At 40.8% G+C, this 16584-nt stretch overlaps 1 long non-coding RNA gene across 1 annotated transcript in view; it reads right to left on the bottom strand.

The window, feature by feature from the left end:
* The window catches only part of LOC141497734 (uncharacterized), a 73787-nt gene extending 59040 nt beyond the window's left edge, over positions 1–14747 (bottom strand). Inside the window, exon 1 of the long non-coding RNA XR_012471427.1 lies at positions 14570–14747. This is a non-coding gene — a long non-coding RNA (uncharacterized LOC141497734). The remainder of the gene's footprint in view (positions 1–14569) is intronic.
* Positions 14748–16584: the final 1837 nt, after the last annotated feature.

Here is a 16584-nt window from a genome sequence, read left to right as displayed (position 1 = left end):
ACCTGAGTTCAAATCCTGTCTCAGACACTTAATGACCTAGCTGTGTGGCCTTGGGCAAGCCACTTAACCCCATTGCCTTACAAAAACTAAAAAAAATACAATTTATCATATGAGATGGCTCTTTGAATAGGGTGACAGGGAAGGATCCTGGACACAACTTTTAGTCATGTAAAATAAAGATAATGAAATTTATTTAAAAAAAATAAAGGACTAGTATAATTAATTAATGAGCTTCAATATGATGTATCCCTATTCTATTCTCTGATCTACCTCTTTACTTTTAGTCAGTTTCAAATCACGTGGATGATTGCTATTTTTAGTGTACTTTGAGATCTAATATTGTTAGGCCTTCTTCCTTCCCACCTCTTTTCATTATTTCCCATGAAATCCCTGACTTTTTCTTATTGCAAATGAATTGTTATTTTTTGCCCTATCTCTATGAAGTAATTCTTACTCTGATTGGAATGGCACCAAACAAGTAAATTAATTGAAGTAGTTCAGGTAATATTTTTTAATGGTGTTGTTTTGGCTTACTCATGAGCAATTGATATTTTGTCACTTATTTAGACCTATCTTTATTTTATAAAGAGTATTTTTTTATTTTATAAAGTATATATGTATTCATATAGTTCCTGAATGAATATAGCTAGACAAACTCCCAAATATTTTATATATTAAAGTTATTTTAAATGGAATTTCTCCAATTTTTGCTGTTGAATTTTGTTGCTAGTACATACAGAAATGCAGATGATTTAGTGGATTTATTTTGTATCCTTCAATTTTGCTAAAGTTAATTATTTTAACTTTTAATTGATTCTCAAAGGTTCTTTAAATAAACCATCATAACATGGGCAAAAAAATGACAATCATTTTTTCTTTGCTTATTCTTATTCACATCACTTTTTTTTTTAACATTTACGGCACCATGTCAAATAATAGTGATGATAATAGAGATCCTTATTCTCCTACTGATCTTACTGGAAGGGCTCCATCTTCATATATAAAACATTTGTTCTTATTTTTAGAGAGAGATATTTATCATATTAGGGAAAGGTTCATTTTCCTCATTTTCTAATGCATTAAAAAAACAACAAATAGCTATATTTTGCATATTTTATGCATCTATTGATATAATCATGATTTTTTATCATTAACATCGTTTATTGTGTTTATAGTTTTCCTAATATTAAATCAAGCCTGCATTCCTGATATGTCTAACCTAGTTACATATATAATACTTTTAATATGTTGCTGTAGCCTTCTCACAAATATTTCATTTAAAATGTTTCATATACATTGGTTTTATTTTCCCATTCTGTTTCTGCCAGGTATAGAAACCAAGATCACATTTTTACCATAGAAGGGATTTTGTAAGATATCATCTTTATCTATTTTTGTAAACAGTTTATATAATATTGAAACTCATTTTTCTTTTAATATTTGATAGAATTTATGTTAACATTTAATTGGTCCTTTCTTTGGAAGTTCATTAATGACTTGTTTGATTTCTTTTTATGTGCTCTATTAATGTAGATTTTTTTATTTTTATAAATATTTACCCATGTCATTTATCAGTTTTATTGGCACATTGTTGAATAAAATAGTTTCTGGTAATTTCCTTTTTTCTTTATTTGTGAATCTTCTTTCATTTTTGATACTAGTGATTTAGTTTTCCTCTTTTTGAAAAAAAATTAAATTGATTAATTGCTAATCTACTTTTCGTTTAATTTGATTTTTTTCTTTTACTTTTTTAATCTTGTCTTTAATGTTTAGGACTTCTCTTTTGGTGTTTAAGTGGTGTTTTTAACTGGTTATTTCCTAGGCTTTATAAAGGGTTTATACTTTTAATTAAATTTTATTTTCAAATGACAATTTTTCTCTCCCATTTCCCCCTCTCCCCTATTGAGAAAACAAGAAAAATGAAACTCCAATTGCAAACTTGTGTAATCAAGCAAATTCCCTCAATAGACATGACCAAAAAAAAATATGTCTCAATCTGCACTCTCTATGGAAGGTGGCAAGCAAGTTTCATCATGAGTCCTTTGGAACTGATTGGTCATTGTGTTGATCAGTTTCCAAATCTTTCAAAGTTGTTTTTCTCTATAATATTACTGCTATCTTATAAATCACTATCCTGGTTCAACTTACCCTTATACAAGTCTTCTCAGGTTTCTCTGAAATTGTCCCCATAATCATTTCTTACAGCACAATAGTATTCCATCACATTCATATGCCACAACTTGTTTAGCCATTCCCCAACTGAAAAGGTACCACTTCAATTTCCAATTCTTTTGTCATCACAAAAAAGAGCTGCCATAAATATCTTTGTACATATGGATCTTTTTTCCTTTTTCTTTGATCTCTTTTGGGATACAGATTCAGTAGTGATATTTTTGGGTCAATGGATATGCATTGTTTAATAACTTTGGGTGCAAAATTCACAGCTCCACCAACAGTGCATTAATATACCTATCTTCCCATAACCTCTCCAACATTTGTCATTTACCATTTTCATTCAACTTCGACAATCTCATAAGTGTGAAACAGTACCTCAGCTGTTTTAACTCGAATTTCACTAGTTAGTAAGTGATTCAGAGCATTTTATATGGTTATTAACAACTTTAATTTCTTCCTCTGAAAACTGCCTGTTCATATACTTTGACAATTTATCAATTGGGGATTTATTCTTATTCTTATAAATTTGAATACATTCAGAGAAATTTGTTGATTTTTTCCCCATTTCTTTCTTTTCTAACTTTAGTTGCATTGGTTTTCAAAAACTTTAAAATCTTATATGATCAAAACTGTCTGATTTATTTTCTGTGATCTTTTCTATCTTCTATCTTTTCTTTCTTCATAGTTCCTCTAATTTATGATATCACCCTTTAAGTCTAAGACATGTACCCATTTAGCTTATTTTGGGTTTGAGATGACATATACTTAATTTCTGCTAGATTTCTCTTCAGTTTTCCCAACAGTTTTTGGCAAATAGTGATTTTTTTTTGGCTCCAATGGCTAGTAGCTTTTAGTTTATCAAACACTAGGGTACTTTGATCATTTTCTTCTGTATATTGTATAACTAATCTCTTCTACTGATCTATTTCTTTTTTTTTAGGTTTTTGCAAGGCAAACGGGGTTAAGTGGCTTGCCCAAGGCCACACAGCTAGGTCATTATTAAGTGTCTGAGACCGGATTTGAACCCAGGTACTCCTGACTCCAGGGCCGGTGCTTTATCCACTACGCCACCTAGCTGCCCCTGCTCAACCTATATCTTACCCAATGCCAAATTATTTTGATTACTGCTTTGTAGTATGATTTGAGGCATAGTTCTTGCTACATCCCCATTCTTTCCACTTTTTCAATAATCCCCTTGAGATATACTAGAGGGATTTTTTTTCCCTAGCTCTATGAAGTAATTCCCCTGGTAAATTCCACTGAGATGGCACTAAATAAGGAAATTAATTTAGATAGCAACATCATTTCATTATATTGATTCAGCCTACTCATAATCAATGAATTTTTCTCCAATTATTTAGACCTATCTTTATATAATTGTGTTTAGTTCCTGTGTGTACCTTGGCAGATAGATTCCAAGATATTTTATACTTTCTGTCATTATTTTGAATTTCTCTATCTCTTCCTATCAAATTTTGTTGGAAACATAAAAATGCTAATGATTTATGTGGCTTTATTTTATGTCCTGTAACTTTGTTGAAGTTGTTAAAATAAAGCATCACATCACCTTCAAAAATAAATAATTTGGGGTCAGCTAAGTGGTATAGTGAGTGAATAGAGCCTCAAGCTTGGAGTCAAGTAGATGTGAGTTCAAATTCAATCTTAGATACTTATTAGCTGTGTGACTCTGGGCAAGTCACTTAACCATGATTGCCTCTAAAAAAAAGCAATAATCTTGTTTTGCTCTTTATGCTTATTCCCATTTTCTTTTTTTTTGTCTTACTGCTATAAATAGTAATAGTTGTACTAAAGTGAATAGTAATGGTGGTGATGGATATCCTAGCTTCACTACTCAGTTCACGGGAAAGGCTTCTAGTTTATATAACCTCATTAAAGATTGTACTGGGGGAAGCTAGGTGGCCCAGTGGATGGAGCACCAGTCCTGGAGTCAGCAGGACCTGAGTTCAAATTTGACCTCAGACACTTAATAATTGCCTAGCTGTGGGACACTGGGTAAGTCACTTAGCCCCATTGCCTTAAATAAAAACTTTTTAAATAGATTATACTGACTTCTTGACTATAGAGAGATACCACTTATCATATTAAGGAAATTTCCATTTATTCCTATGCTTTTTAGTGTTTTGTTTTAAAGAAGAATGGGTGTTCTATTTTGTCAATACCTATTTTTTACATCTATTGATATAATCAAGATGTTTGTTGTTCTTGTAATTGATATGTTAGACTTATGGTTTCCCAGGCATGTATTCCTGATATAAATCCAGTCTAGTCAAAGCATATAATCTTTGTACAGTAATATGCTACTATATTCTCCTTGCTAATTTTTTTCCATGAACATTCATAAAGGACAGTGGTTCACAGTTTTCTTTCTCCATTTTGAGCCTTCTTGATTTTAGATCCTTAATGTATTTTAGGAGTTTGTTAGGATCACTTCCTTATTTTTCCTACTTTCCAGGTTATATAATATTAGAATTGTTTAACTGTTTAAGAACTTGCTTGTAAATTCATCTTAACTTTTTTTTCCTTTGGGAATTAATTTAGATTGTTCAATTTCTTTTTCTAAGATTGGATTACATTTCCTATTTGTTCTGTTAATATGGACATTAGATGTTCTGTGATTGCCAGTTTTATTGGTATATAATAGGAAAATAGACCACAATATTTCTTTTTCCTATTTACTAGTTACCTTTTCAGTTTTGATACTGGTAGTTAGGCTTTCTTTTTTAAAAAAAGTCAAATAAGATAATGGTTTTAGCTATCTTATTATTCTCCCTTCCCCTCACCCCCAAAGCTTCAAGTTTTATTAATGGAACATTTTTTTTGTTGTGAATTTCATTAATCCCATCATTGATTTTTCAGATTTTCCATTTTGGAGTTTAATTGCAATTTTTAAATTTGTTGGTTTTTTAGTGGGTTTTAAATGTTTTTTAGTTGCATGCCCAATTGGTTTGGCCTGCTTCTGCTTTTTCTTTCCTTTACTGATAAGTATTTGATGATATAAATTTCCTCTATAGATTGCTATAGCTGCATCTCTAAAATCTTGGTACATGATTATTTTTAATAAAATTGTTTATATTATTTGCTCTTTGTCTATTCTTTAGGAATAAGTCATTTAGTGTCTAATTAATTTTCAATCATTTAACAAGATCCTTTGCTGAATATACTTTTTATTGTTTTGAATTCTGTAAAACATGCATTTAATATTTCTGCATTTATAAAAATTTTATGCCCTAATATAGGGTTTTTTGTGAAGGAACTAGTATAGCTGATTGAAGAGAGATATATCCTTCTATTCTCATTCAATAATCTCTCAAATTCTGTCTCATCTATGTTTTCTCAAATTCTATTCAAGTCTATTTATTTCTCCCTGTGACTCATTTAACTTATTTATATATATTTAGATGTCATATTTGACATATAGTCTTGATACTAATTCACCTTTTAGAGAAATGTAATTTCCCTGATTTTTTAGTCAATTTTACTTGTTGCTTTGTCAAGGATCATGATTGTAATTCCTTCCTTTTTTACATCAGTGGAAGTGTAATTGATTATGCTTCAGCTACTTGTAATTCTGTGTGTATCTTTCTATTTCAGATGTTTTTATAAAAAATATATTGTCGAATGCTGTTTTCTAATCCAGTTTGCTATTCTTTTTTCTATTATATGGGTGAGTTCATTACATTACAGTTATGATTTTTAATTGTATTTCCTACATTCTAGTCTTTTACTTTTCTGTTTCTTGTCCCTTCTTTCAGTTGGTTTTCCTTAAGATTAATCCTTCCCCTTCCCTAGTCTACCCACCCTCTTATCCACCCTTTTCCTTCTGGTTCCCTGTTGAGTGCAATGTATTTTTGTATTCAAATGTGTGTCTTCTTCCCTCCTTTGACTAGTTTAGGTGAGTGAGATTCAAGTGTCAGCCTTTCTTCCACCCCTTGCTCCTTATTTGTCTAGACCCCAATTAAATGATTCAATTTTCCCCATTCTTTCTCTCCCTTCCCCTGCCCCCCCTTTTCATTTTTTCTTTTAAGATCATCAAAATCCCAGGTCCTGTCTCTCTGTGATTCTTTTTTTTTTTTTTTTTTAGTTTTTGTAAGGCAGTGGGGGTTAAGTGGCTTGCCCAAGGCCACACAGCTAGGTAATTATTATGTGTCTGAGCCCGGGTTTGAACTCAGGTACTCCTGACTCCAAGGCCGGTGCTCTATCCACTGCACCACCTAGCCGCCCCCTCTCTGTGATTCTTGATGACACATTTATCATCTCCCTATATTAGACTATAAAGGTTATAACCCTGTTTAGTCCTTTATGATTGACTAATTTTCCATCTAGCCACTAAATCGATTTTCCTAAAATGCATGTCTGATCACGTCAACCCTCCCCACCCAATGAACTTGAGGGGCTCCTAATGTCTCTGGGAACAAATACCAAATGTTCTTCTGATTGGCAATCAAAGCCCTTCATGCCCTGCCCCCTCCTACCTTTCCAGTCTTCTGATATCTTACTCCCCGGACACGTACTCTTTGATCCAGTGCCCCCGGCCTCCTGGCTGCTCCACGAACAAGACTCCATCTCTCAGCTCCAGGCCTTTTCTCTGGCTGTCCTCTCCCACCACCACCACCAACACCACCACCACCACCACCACCACCCCAACCCCAGGCCTGGATCACTGAGCCTACTCTCCTCCCTGGTTTCCTTGAAGTCCCAACTCAAACCCCACTTTCTAAAGGAAGCTTTTCTTAAGCTCTCTTCAGGCCCAGTGTCTCCCTTCTGTCCATTATTTTCTACTTATCCTGTATGGAGCTTGCTTTGTATGTATTTGTTTGCATGTTGTCTTCCCCATTAGACTGTGAGCTCCTCGAGGGCAGGAACTGCCTCTTTTCATATCCCTAGCACTTAGCACAGTGTCTGGCAAATATTAAGTGCTTAATACATGTTTACTGAATGAATGAAAAAATGACATTATATGAAGGTAATTAGATATTATTGCATAATAAAATGGTAAACATGAAGAATTTTGAAAATTCAATTGAAACAAATGTTTAAAAACTTAAGAGATATAAAGACTTGTCATTATCAAATTTCATCTTGGGGACACAAAGACCAAAACTTCCTTGACCTCAAGGAAAACTTAGGAAGTAAAGTGATACCGAGTGAAGAAAGAAGTCAAAGCTGAACAAGCCCACCGCTTCCAACTGTGAAAGCCTAGACCAGGATGGGGATGGGAAATAGCATTTCACTGTAACAGGGAACTCTGCTGTGAGGAAACCCTAGAGAACTAAAAAGTCGCAGGGCTTGCTGACAGCCACATAACCAGTCAGAGGCAGGCCTTGAACCCAGGTCTTCCTAGATCCAAGACTAGCTCCCTATTCACTCTGCCATGCTGCCTCTCAGAAAAAGACAGACAATATTAACAGCAATGGAATGATGGCAAATGCATAAACCATCTTTGTTAAGACCTTAGGAAAAGTTTATACACACTCTCTGGTAAAAGACTTAAGAATTACATTATAATCATTCACAATTACTTTTCGCTTAGTTTCTTTTCATTTGTTGTATTTTTATTCAAAATATTTGAACTTAATAGAAATAAAAATATCTAAAAGTAAAGGAAAATTAAAAAAGTATTGTTGACAATGAAGAGGATATCAATATTAGGCATATATGCATCTAATGACATAGCAAGGTAATTTATAAATGAAAATGTAATTGAGTTACAAAAAAAATGCTGTAATACAATAAACAGTGGGAAACTCCAACATCCTGCTAACAATGATAAATCAAATAAAAGAGATTAATAAGAAAGCAATTACAGATGTGAACAGAGTGCTTAAAAAAAGTAGATTTGATAGAACTCAATGGAGAGAAGAAAGAGAATATAATTTTTTCCAAATACACACAAATCATTCACAAAAATGGACAAAACAAATAAATAAGTTTTAAACATATTTTAAAATCATTATGTAATTAAAAAGCTATTGAAAAGAGAAACACACTTAATAAATGAAGGCCTTTATGGAAACTAAAATGTGCCTCAAAAATGCATGTTAAAAATCAAATTAATTACAAAAACCCCACAATTATATAATATCAACTTTATTGAATAGCTAAAGCAGTACTTAGGGCCTACTTTATAACCAGAGAAAAAAATAGGAGGTATTTGAGTTGACTTAGTATTTTTTTAAAAATTGAAAATGAATAGATCAATACCACCAAAATGACATCAAAACAGAAAACTGCTAGAATTAGAGGAGAAATGAACCAAAACATTTTCCAAAGAAAACTTCAAGTGAATTAATAAAGGAGCTGGCTGTTTTAAAAAGATAAATAACATGGAGAAATCATTAGCAAATGTATTCAAAAAGAAGACCACCTAAATATCAAAATTGGAAAAGAGAAAGGGGGAAATAACAAGGTCTGAAGATGATATAAAGAAAATTGAGACTATTACATACACCAATGGCAACAAAACAGAGGATATAGATAACTATTTACAAAAGATGATACCTAAATTGACAAAATAAGCAATAAATAACCTATATAAAAACACTATCAAAAAGAATAGCTGAGTAAATCATTATTGAGCTGCCAGATGAAAGGGATGATGCTAGGACCATATGTGTTCAGAAATGAATCATATCAAAACAGTCCAAAATCAAATAAAAAGATGGTGTTGGCCCTGAATCTATGAGGTAAATATGGTCCTGATGTGCAGACCTGTTGAGGATAAGGCAGACAGAGAACTATAGATCAATAAATAGTATTAAAGAATATCAATGCAAAAATATTAGATATAACAAACACAGGCAAATAAAATATAGTCATAGAAAAAAACTCTCAACCCTATAATCAAGTAGAAATAATACCAATGATGTAAGGGTAGCTGTGTATTAGGAAAATAGTCCAGATAATAAAATAAAATTCATAAAAATAATTATGATGGGTATAAATAACTGATATTTATATGACAAGTTTATAATTGCAAACATGCCCTGTTCCCAAAGCCCATCATAAATATCCTCAAAAGCACCATGAAAGGCAAATAGTACCAGGATTTATTATTACCATTTTCCATATGGAAAAGCTAAGGCCCCAACAGGTGCAATGACTTGTCCAAAGCCCCACAAGTCTGAGCCTGGGGGCCAGGCTTAGAATTCAACCGTAGACTCTCCTGACTCCAAATCCAGCAGTCTTTCTTTCCTCCACAACAATGATGGCAAACTCAAATAGAAACAGGGCCACTAAAAGAAAGGGTCCTTGCACGTCCTGCCACATATTGACTTAGAAAACCAGAAATGAACATTCTCTACATTTTGATTTATTTTGCAAAATATTTCCCAATTATACTTTAATCTGGTTTGGACTGCAAATTCAAGAGTGTGGGGGAGTCTGCTCTACAACATGCTATCACTATAGAAAAAGCCTTTAATAACATATAGCCATTTTTTCATGTTAAAAATCCAAAGTAATATGTAACTGGAAGGATTTTTGTTAAATATGACAGAGGAATATATGAAACCAGGGACAACTGTCTCAAACAACCTATATGTCCAAAGGGAAAGTGAGGAATTTATGGAATCCAAACATAATAGACTTTCATGGTGTCCTAAAAAATAAATGATAAAAGATTCTATGGTTATACAGAAATATACTGGTGACAAACACTCACAATCAGGGTTTCTTAAGCTGGAATCCATGGAACACGAATAAGACAAGAGTTTGGGAGTTGGGTGGGGGAAATGATGTCATGATTTTCAATATTCTATGTCAATTTATCATTTCCTCAACTTATGAATGTAGGAACCAAATCACAGCAGTACTAGCAGGCCTGTGACTTTGTTACCAACAGAATCCTAGATAGTTTCCTATCCTACTTCTGCTGTTACAATTTACACTTAACACAACTTTGAAATGACTACTAGATTTTAGGTGCTCACAGCTCCACATTGTATTTTTATATCATTGATTTCCTTTGTAATCCTATTATATTTTACTGGAAATGGGAATTTTGGGCATGTCCAGATCACCTAAGAGAGAGGTTCCCAAGTGGGAGACACCTTATATCCTGTGGTGGCCTTAGTCTTTTGGTTTTAGAGCCACAATACCTGACAAAAGTCACCTGGGGGTAAGGACCATGAACTAAAGTGGAAAGAGGAAGGTACCTCTCCCTCCTTTTAAGCTTATGGTCCTAAGAAACAGGCTTGGGGCTTGGGTCTATTTCATTCCAGACCCAGAGGTTCAAGTCAGGGGCCCTGGAGCCAGGATTCTGGGTCAAATGGTGCCACTAGCCCAATAGGGAAGCCCTAGGAAATCAGCCCAAAGGTGGGGGGAGGGAGATTGGATTTTGAATTTGGTAATATTCATGCTATATAGGAATTGAGCTCAACTGTTATATCACTCCACCACCTTTCTCCCAACTAAGGGCTCCTGGGGAGGTTATTATCTATATGTTTGTTCTGACTTGACTTTTGAAGTAAATGTTATTTTGTAAAAAGCTAATGGACTGCTAAAGTGGTTAAATGGAACTAGGGTGCTGGGGGATCCCTAAAATTGGGGGAATGTGGACTGAAAAGGTCTTGAGTTAATGACAGACTATACACAATACCCCCAGACCTTCTTGAGGGTACCAGAGAACCCTTGGCAAGAGGTAAAATGTAATCTACTTGGCTTTCAGACAGTGGGAGCTAGTAATCACTTACATAAGGAATCAAAGGCAGGACTATTTAAGACCTGGAAACCTGGATTATAAATAAGGAAAGATAATGAAATACAGCAGTCCAAGAGGCAAAAAATACAGGTTTACAACTAAAGATACCTTATCCAGCGAAGCCGAGTTTAACCCTTACAGGAAAAAAAAAACTTTAAAAAACAAAAACAAAAACAAAACAAACGCACCTTTAATGGAATCGGGTAGTGACGTCAAACTCCTAACTAAGGATCCCAGCAGGCAGAGGCCGCAAACCAAATAGTAACATCACCAATGTTCTCCTGTATTTTTATTTATTTTGTTCAACATTTCCCAATTCCACTTGAATCTGGTTCCTGTCACACTCTAGTGCTCCGGCAGAGAGGACTTTCAAGTCCTGATTCTGATGTAAAGACTGGAGTTGGGGAAGAACTTTGAAAGGCAAAACACAAACGCCAGAGAAAGACCACAGACTTTCAGGGCTGGTACCAGTCCCACTGGCAGGACAAGCCCAGCCTACCAATCACCAATCATAGTTGAGAGGCTTAAGAACATCATTTTTCCCCATTCCCTAACCCTGTAGGGTAGAAGTGACCCAAACAATCCTAACCTTCCAGGAAGTGAGTGAGCTTCATCTCCTTGACCTCCAGGCTTCCTAGTTTGGCTCCTTCTCATTAAGCTGTAAACTATGGTTTGTACATGTTAGAAACATAGAGTGACTTCAAGCCTGCAATAGCACACACCAGCTACTGAACATTGGCTCCCACCAGGCAGAAAGAATCCACGGAAAAAGCAGGTCAAACGGAACCAAATGGCTGACATTTCTTTTTTGTTTTTTCATTTTAAAGGCATAAAAATGTCAATTCTTTTATAACTACTGCAAAAGTGTTTTCAGAAGTTTTTAACATGATTCCAATCACATTTTTGACTCTATCATATGCTATGAGAAATGATCAAATAGGTGTCTTTTAAAAATGTACCATCCACAAGCTGTGAGACCGAGATGGGACCAAATCTCTGCCAAGCATTATGAGGAGGATCCTAGATTTAGGGCGAGAATGGTGATCAATCTAGTGTTTAAAGATCAGGCACTTTGGGTGCGGACGAGGGGGAGCCAAGAGAGAGCAGTAGTAAACTAGGAGCCGAGGAGGAGCCCCCGGAACAAAAGCAGAGCCGCCCACAGCACTGAGGGGCGACCCCAGACTGAAACCACCGGGGGACCAAGGCGGGAGAGGGCGCCAAACTGCTGGCTTTCAAGTGACTCCATTGTTCAGGTGTCCGGTGTACAAGCCACCTGGAGACAGAACAAACAAGCCCAGTACAACCGAGCCCCAGCCCTACCACCGCCCCCAGCCCAGTCCAGTCTAGCCCACCCCACGGCAGCTGAAGGAAAAAAACCCAAAGAGTCCGAAGTGACGAAGCCAAAAGGGGAGTCGCCGGGCCAGAAGGTCAGAAAGACACACAGACATACAGATATTTGCATCACAAATTGCTAACAGAGAAAATCACGGCAAGGCTCGGACTTCAGGACTGGCCAGTAAGAGAAAGGCAGATTTTAAAGAACAGGAAAACATTGTGTCCCATTCCGATTTTCCACTCTCTCCCCATGTCCCCGCCCCCTCCCCCGCCCCTACCCTCGGCACTCCTGAGCCCGCCCCCTCCCGCTCCTGAGCCCGCCCCCTCCCTCTCCCCGCCCCCTCCCTTCCCTTGAGCCCGCCCTCCTCCCTCTCCTGCTCCTGCAGGTGGCCCCCTCCCCTCTGCTACTCCTGCGGCTGCCCCCTCCTTTCCTGCTCCTGAAGCTGGCCCCCTCCCCCTGCTGCTCCTGAAGCTGGCCCCCTCTCCACTGCTGCTCCTGCGGCTGCCCCCTCCTCTCCTGCTCCTGAAGCTGGCCCCCCACCTCTGCTGCTCCTGCAGGTGGCCCCCTCCCCTCTGCTGCTCCTGCAGGTAGCCCCCTCCCCTCTGCTGCTCCTGAAGCTGGCCCCCTCCCCTCTGCTGCTCCTGCAGGTGGCCCCCTCCCCTCTTTTGCTCCTGCAGATGGCCCCTCCCCTCTGCTGCTCCTGAAGTTGGGCCCCTCCCCTCTGCTGCTCCTGCAGGTGGCCCCTTCCCCTCTGCTGCTCCTGCAGGTGGCCCCCTCCCCTCTGCTACTCCTGCGGCTGCCCCCTCCTTTCCTGCTCCTGAAGCTGGCCCCCTCCCCCTGCTGCTCCTGAAGCTGGCCCCCTCTCCACTGCTGCTCCTGCGGCTGCCCCCTCCTCTCCTGCTCCTGAAGCTGGCCCCCACCTCTGCTGCTCCTGCAGGTGGCCCCCTCCCCTCTGCTGCTCCTGCAGGTAGCCCCCTCCCCTCTGCTGCTCCTGAAGCTGGCCCCCTCCCCTCTGCTGCTCCTGCAGGTGGCCCCCTCCCCTCTTTTGCTCCTGCAGATGGCCCCCTCCCCTCTGCTGCTCCTGAAGTTGGGCCCCTCCCCTCTGCTGCTCCTGCAGGTGGCCCCTTCCCCTCTGCTGCTCCTGCAGGTGGCCCCCTCCCCTCTGCTACTCCTGCGGCTGCCCCCTCCTCTCCTGCTCCTGAAGCTGGCCCCCTCCCCCTGCTGCTCCTGAAGCTGGCCCCCTCTCCACTGCTGCTCCTGCGGCTGCTCCCTCCTCTCCTGCTCCTGAAGCTGGCCCCCCACCTCTGCTGCTCCTGCAGGTGGCCCCCTCCCCTCTGCTGCTCCTGCAGGTAGCCCCCTCCCCTCTGCTGCTCCTGAAGCTGGCCCCCTCCCCTCTGCTGCTCCTGCAGATGGCCCCCTCCCCTCTGCTGCTCCTGAAGTTGGGCCCCTCCCCTCTGCTGATCCTGAAGCTGGCCCCACCTCTGCTGCTCCTGCAGGTGGCCCCCTCCCCTCTGCTGCTCCTGCAGGTGGCCCCCTCCCCTCTGCTACTCCTGCGGCTGCCCCCTCCTCTCCTGCTCCTGAAGCTGGCCCCCTCCCCTCCTGCTCCTGCAGGTGGCCCCCTCCCCTCTGCTACTCCTGCGGCTACCCCCTCCTCTCCTGCTCCTGAAGCTGGCCCCCTCCCCCTGCTGCTCCTGAAGCTGTCCCCCTCCCCTCTGCTACTCCTGCGGCTGCCCCCTCCTCTCCTGCTCCTGAAGCTGGTCCCCTCCCCTCTGCTGCTCCTGAAGCTGGCCTCCCCCCTCTGCTGCTCCTGCAGGTAGCCCCCTCCCCTTTGCTGCTCCTGCAGGTAGCCCCTCCCCCTGCTGCCCCCTCCCCTCTGCTGCTCCTGCAGGTGGCCCCCTCCCCTCCTGCTCCTGCGGCTGCCCCCTCCCCTCTGCTGCTCCTGCAGCTGCCCCCTCCCCTCCTGCTCCTGCGGTTGGCCCCTTCCCCTTACATGCCCCTGGAACTGGCCCCCTCCCCTCTTTTGCCCCTTTTCCTGCTCCCCGACTCCCTGCTCCTGCCCCCTCTCCCCTTTTCCTGTTCCTTCCACTCTCCACTCCTGCCCCTGCAGCTGGCCCCCTCCCTTCTTTTGCTCCCACTGCTGTTGCCTCCCCTCTCCTGCTCCTGCCTCCATTCTCTTCCCTTTCCTGTCCCATTCACCCCACTCTCCTAGACCCACTGCTGGCCCCCTCCCCTCTCCTGCTCCTTCCTTTTTCTTCCTCCTACAGCCGACTCCCCTCTCACCGACCCTCTTCTCTGATCGCTCCCCGCTCCCCCTCCCAACAGCTGCCGACCCTTCTCACCGCTCCTGCTGCGGGAACGCGCCCTCTGAAAGACCGGCCTAAGGCCTCCGGGGCGAGTCTGAGCAGTCGCGTCGACGGTCCTTGAGTCTCGGCCACCTCCATCGGGCAGCCCGAGATGCGGCCCAGCAAGGCCCAGCTCCTTCCTCGCAGCTGGAGCCGACGAGCTCAGCCCAGTCGTGGTCACCCTTTGACTGACTAGAAGCAGGGATGCGGCGCAGCCTCCCCTCGGAGGCTGCTCCCATTGGTCTCCGCACCCAGCCAATGGCCACACCTCCCTCACGCCTCGCTCTCCGTGGCTCTGGCCAATGAGAACGAGAGGATACGGGCCTGGTGCCTAAGCCTGTGGGCAAGGGAAGAAGCTCGCTCAAATTTCGCGATTCCGAGATGGAGGGGGAACTGATCCCCCGCCCCCCATTTTCGCTCTAGCGAAAGTCGTCAAACCTTTGGCGGGGGTGGGGGGCGGGAGTGGGGGCCAGTAATTCAATCTACCTCAGTGACTTGCTTATTGATTAGGAAAGGGTGTTTCGGAGACGGCCGGAGACAAAGAGAGGGGCCCCAGCTCCGGCCAATTCTGACTCTCAGCCCGGCCTGGAGGCCAAGCTTCCAAAAAGCTTTCCTTTTGGGGGCTGGGCTGGGAAAGGGTTAGGGAGGCTGCGGGAATCAAAGGGTAATGTGGGGGAGGGGGGCATCTGCAAGGCCATAGGGACAACCTCACCAGCTAGTTTTTCTTTCCCATGCCAACACAGTTGGTCCTTAAAATTTTCTCTGGCCCTACCAGATCAATCCTCAAAACTGTCTGGTATTGGCTAAGAAATAGAGTGGTAGACCAGTGGAACAGACTAGGTGCAATAGCAGGAAGTGATAATATAGATAAACTCAAAGAGTCCAGCTATTGGGATAAAAACTCTCTCTTCGATAAAAACTGTTAAGAAAATTGGAAGTTAGTATGGCAGAAAATTGGATTAGATCAACACCTCACACCCTATGCCAAGATAAGATCAAAATGGATACAGGATTTACACATAAAAAATTATTATAAGCAAGCTAGGAAATCAAGGAGTAGTTTACCTGTCAGATCTATGGAAAGGGGAGCAGTTTATGACCAAGGAAGAGATGGAGAACATCACCAAACACAAACTAGAGGATTTTGATTACATTAAATTAAAAAGCTTTTGCACAGACAAACCCACTGTAACCAAGATCAAAAGAAATGTAGTAAACTGGGAAACAATCTTTACAACTACTGTTTCTGACAAAGGACTCATTTCTAAAACATACAGAGAACCGAGTCATGTTTTTAAAAAAGTCATTCCCCAGTTGACAAGTGGTCAAAGGATATGCAAAGGCAATTTACAGATGAGGAAATCAAAGCAATCCATGAAAAATTGCTCTAAATCATTACTTATTAGAGAAATGCAAATTAAAGCTTCTCCGAGGTACCACCTCACACCTCTCAGACTGGCCAATATGACCAGAAAGGATAATTATCAATGTTGGAAGGGTTGTGGGAAATCTTGGACTCTAATACATTGCTGTTGGAGCTGTGAACTCAAACAACCTTTCTTGAGAGAAATTTGGAACTATGCCCAAAGGGTAACAAAAATGGGCATACTCTTTGATCCAGCAATACCACTACTGGCTCTATACCCTGAAGAGATGATGAAAAATGGTACAAACATCACTTGTAAAAAAGTATTCACAGAAGTCCTATTTGTGGTGGCAAAGAATTAGAAATTAAGTAAATGTGCTTCCATTGGGGAATGGCTTAGCAAACTGTGGTCTATGTATGTCATAGAACACTATTGTTCTATTAAAAACCAGGAGGGATGGGGATTCAGGGAAGTCTGCAGGGATTTGTATGAACTGATGCTGAGTGAGATGAGCAGAACCAGAAAAACACTGTATACCCTAACAGCAACATGGGGGTGATGATCAACCTGGATGGACTTGCTCCTTCCATCAGTGCAACAACCAGGGACAATTTGGGGGTATCTGCGATATAGAATACCATCTGT

The sequence above is a fragment of the Macrotis lagotis genome, chromosome X (genome assembly GCF_037893015.1).
Source record: "Macrotis lagotis isolate mMagLag1 chromosome X, bilby.v1.9.chrom.fasta, whole genome shotgun sequence".
Lineage (NCBI taxonomy): Eukaryota > Metazoa > Chordata > Mammalia > Peramelemorphia > Peramelidae > Macrotis > Macrotis lagotis.
Note: the sequence above shows the minus strand (reverse complement) of the source record. Positions and strands in the feature narration are given on the sequence as shown.